Consider the following 4813-nt stretch of genomic DNA (forward strand, 5'->3'; position numbering starts at 1 on the left):
ATAATATTCTGGCTCATTTTATTTTAGCAAGATATTTTAGTAGTGACCAAAGCAATCAACTTCAGCCACCAACATTCTACACACCTTCTAAGTGGAACACAAAATTATCATGGGTGACAAATCATTATGTACCTTGCTTCTCTGGGCAGCAAAATATTGTTTAAATTTTATCATTTTAATAGAAATATGCTTTAAGTCCATAGCTTTGCTTTCAATAGCAGATGAATCCATCAAATTTATGGGCTGGTTCACTAAAGGAAATTATTATATCAAATACATCTCGTTAATGGGTCACAGCTGGAAGCCTTTCACGTTGGCAATGGTCATGGTGATGCATCTGCCTACACACCTCCATTCAACCTGCATGTAATTTGATGTTCGAGTGCTGTGGCAGCAAAGGGAAAATGAATCGTCGGGCCGACCAAAGAAAATTTGTCATAAGTTGACTTGGGTTCTGGCAATACTTTGCATTACTAACTAGCTGGACAGAGTCCACAATAGGTCATCAGAAGGGACAATCTCACATTCAAGGTGCCAAGAAGCACAATTAAGCTAGTTCCTAGCCAAAAGAGCTTACCAATTATACTGAAAGATGTGAATGACTATATACTCTGTTTTTTTCCATCTGTCCATCCGCCTGTGGTGTATTTCGAATATTAACGGTGTAATTCGCATACAGTAAATTAAGAAAACACTTTTCAGTTGCAAATGTACACCCAAGTATCCTTTTACTTACCTAAAACTTACACATAGCGTAACTATCTAAAGCCCGGGACGCAGTGTTACCATACAAAAACACCACAGGCGGATGGACAGATGGAAAAAACAGAGTATAGGCCCTATTATACTCAAGAATGGACAGAGATTTAACTGGAAAAGCGTTCTTCTCAGACCCAAAATGAAAACGTTTTTAAAGACGTAACGGGAGGAAAACCTATCGCAGCTCCACCATAAATCAACTGATGGGAGAGGATTGAGGAAAGTAAGATGGAAGAAAGAGAATATGAACAGAGGTACAGTCAAAGGAATGAAAGGGGTTGCAGCAAGAAGCCACAGGTGCAGAGAACCTCAAGTGTTACTTCATCAATCTGAAACTATTGACAGCTAAACAGCTGTATAAAAATTTCCTTTGAGCTCAGACATTTAACATCCTAAGCCACAAATTATTACAGGGTAGGACACTGCCTCGTAGGTGTACATAAAAGAGAACAAAAGTCTGTTTTCCTTGGAATGGTTATTCTGAATTAAGACTCACTAAACCACTAGGGTATCCAAAATCGTGGGTAATATGTCCTGAAATAAATACTATCCTGGAATAAATTTTAAATGCTCTGAAATAATTCACCAAAACCGCCCCAAACTGTTATTCCCATGGCCAAAAATGAATCCCTGAGAGGTCACCTAATGCCTCCAGACTATGGTACAGTGAGTAGGTACTAAATAAATTCTAAAAATACTAATCTCTCGCCAAAACTCCATCGCCGCGCCATCATTAACCACAAGTAGGCTAGGCTAAGCCAATTGCATCATAAATAATTTGCATAAATAAGTCAAGTGTGGGGTTGGTTGGGGGTTTTCTCATATGATTTCAACCAGACTCTCATTTCTCCTTACATTTATTTCCATTTGTCTTTTGTGTTGCAGCATTTTATATCACGTCAGTCAATCGTAACAATTTCTTTTTTGCATTATCTTATCTATTTTTCCTAACACTTATCCTCATATTGTTTATATTTATTAATATGTATTAAAAACCATTTCAGTTTTTTGTAAACTATCATCTATACTTCCTGATGACCTTTTTTTTCTTTTCTGTTTCCATTCCAGTCAGTGTTTCATGCATTTACTTGGCTGGGTAACACCGGCCTACCAGGTTAGGTTGGGTTAGGTGGTTTAGGTTACGATAACCTTTATATGTTTCCTTTAAAGCCCTCCCACCCCCCCCAGCCGGGTAACACAGCCTACTATACTCTGTTTTTTTCCATCTGTCCACCACCTGTGGTGTTTGCGTATGGTAACACTGCATCCCGGGCTTTAGATAGTTACGCTATGTGGAAGTTTTAGGTAGTAAATAAAAGGATATCTTGGTGTACATTTGCAACTGAAAAGTGTTTTAATAATTTACTGTATGTGAATATTCGAAATAGGATATTGATATTATTGTTGAATGTAAGCTGAATGTAACTATCTAAAAACCGGGACGCAGTGTTACCATACACAAACACCACAGGCAGATGGACAGATGGAAAAAAACAGAGTATAGGTTAGGTTAGGCAGGTTGGATTAGTCTGATAAGCTTTTTATTCTAGGCTTCCTTTAAAGGGTTAGCTGCAGTGCAATGCTTTGTATGTTTTTAGGAAAGAAAGATATGACAAAGGTAAACTCTATGAAGACAAAAGCTGAGTCACTGAACACTACTTAGGTGGTGTTACTGGCAAATGACAAGGAGAGAGAGAGAGAGAGAGAGAGAAGAGAGAGAGAGAGAGAGAGAGAGAAGGAATTCATTCTGTTCTTCATAAAATCAGCAAAATATATAGTATACTATTAAAAACTACATATTGTATTCAAAATACACAGCCTGATTGGCTGGCTAAGGTTGCCATGATGATGTGTTAGCCTATGACATTTACTTCTGATCTATCTCTAGACTTTTCGATCACAAACTGCAAACTGCTGTCAATGACGTAAGTAACATGAAGAACAAACCTTCTCCTGGATCGATAAGATGAAATGTATTTTGTAGTCTTAATTATATTGAAAATTCACAAGTTGAATTGCAATTTGGATCACAGTATACTTTCCTGTTTTGCAAAATGTGTTCGTGAACACATGGTCTCCTTTTCCCACCTTCTCATCATTATGTGATCATAATGAGTTCACATTAATAGTAAATTGATATACGTATATATAAAAAATAATAAACTAAAATGAACAAAAAATTGGCGTTGCTGCATTCTTCTCATTTTACTGCAAGGTTTCATTCAAATCCTTCTGTGTTTATCATTCATACTCGCTATAAAAATGACAAAATACAGCATATTTATAGGTGTTTACAGGTGTCTGTGTATATATATAAATATCCCAGGTTCTGGTAATAATGGATAGGGACGATTGTTAGAAAAATGTACAATCTTTTGTCAGATCATGTGACTTATTCAGAAATAAGAAAAAAAAACCCTTGCCACAGTTAATAGTAACTTCAATAAGATATTAAAAAGTGTCTTAAAAGAAAATGATGCTCTAGTCAAACAGTTTTCCTCCCAAAGTACAACTTTACGTATATGTATGGTCTTATTAAAAGGCACAAATTTGGTAATCCTGTCCACCCATTAATCAGTTCGGTTGGTAGCGTTTCATATAAACTGTCTAAATGGTTAGTTGGGATTCTTATGCCTATTGTCGGAAACATATCTAAATCACATATAAAGAATAATACAGATTTTGTTGAAAAAATCTAATGCTCGCATAAATTACGACTTTAAAATGATCAGTTTTGATGTTACCTCTTTATTTACCAATGTTCCAGTTGATGATTTATTGAAGTTTTTAGCTGACGAATTAACAAAGCATATTTTACCTTTGGCTTCTGACAAAATTCTAGAATTGATAAAATTATGCATTAAGGATTGTAAGTTTGTTTTTAACGGAAATTATTACCATCAAAAGTTTGGAATGGCTATGGGGAATCCCCTTTCCCCAGTACTTACCAACCTATATATGGAATTTTTTGAAGTAAAAATATTACCCGGTATTTTGCTTAAGGGGGTTTCTTTGGTTTTGATATGTTGATGACATATTCTGTGTTTGGCCCATGTGCAAAAATTTGAGCATATTTTTAGACAAGTTAAATATTTGGTACCTTCTATTAAATTCACCGTTGAAGAAGAAAATAATTGTTCATTACCGTTTTTTGATGTTTTGGTTCATAGAAGGGATAGAAGCTTTGTGTTTGATGTTCACAGGAAACCTACCAATGTCTGTTCTTACATCCACTATTATTCAGACCACCCTGTTAATGTAAAACTCTCAGTTTTTTGTAGCATGTTTTAAGGGCACTACGGATATGCAGTCCGGAATTCCTAGACTCCGAGAATTGTAAAATTTATGACGTAGGAAATAGGTTAAAATACCCAAAGTTTTTAATTGACAAATCTTTGCAGAAAGCTAGAAATATTTTTTATTCCAGTAACAACAGGGAGCCTTTTGTGAGAGAAAATATCTTGACACTGCCATGTAATGTAAATCTTTCTTTTATTCAGAAATTACTCAAAACTTTCAAGATAAATGTGGTATACAAAAATTCAGGAACACTTCAAAATATCATTGTGCGTAATTCCCCAAAACAAATTAGTGGCTGTATTTACACGAATCCTTGTGCTGGCTGTAATTACAAATACCTTGGTCAAACTGGTATAGAACTAGATTACCGTCTAAAACAACAACGTTACGCAGTTAGAACAGGTCAATCGACAAGTGCTTTATTTGTACACATGAATGATTTTAACCATAGTATAGACTGGAAAAATGCATCTGAGGTAATATTTTGTGACCATATTGCAAAAAGAAACATAATTGAATTTGCCTTTATTAAGCATTTTAAAGAATCAACTTATGAATCTGAGTTCAGGTCTTTTTAAATTAGATAGTTACCTTGTTTATAAAATTGTAAGGAAATACAATGTCACCTTTTAGCAACAGCCTGTTATACTAACTGCAGTTTCAGTTCTTAAGCACTTTTAAAGTATTCTTACATGTTTGGTAGTGACAATTTGTAACGATAATTTGCTTGTTAATGGCTTTGATTTTTGTTCTG

This window comes from Macrobrachium nipponense, chromosome 47 (genome assembly GCF_015104395.2).
Source record: "Macrobrachium nipponense isolate FS-2020 chromosome 47, ASM1510439v2, whole genome shotgun sequence".
Lineage (NCBI taxonomy): Eukaryota > Metazoa > Arthropoda > Malacostraca > Decapoda > Palaemonidae > Macrobrachium > Macrobrachium nipponense.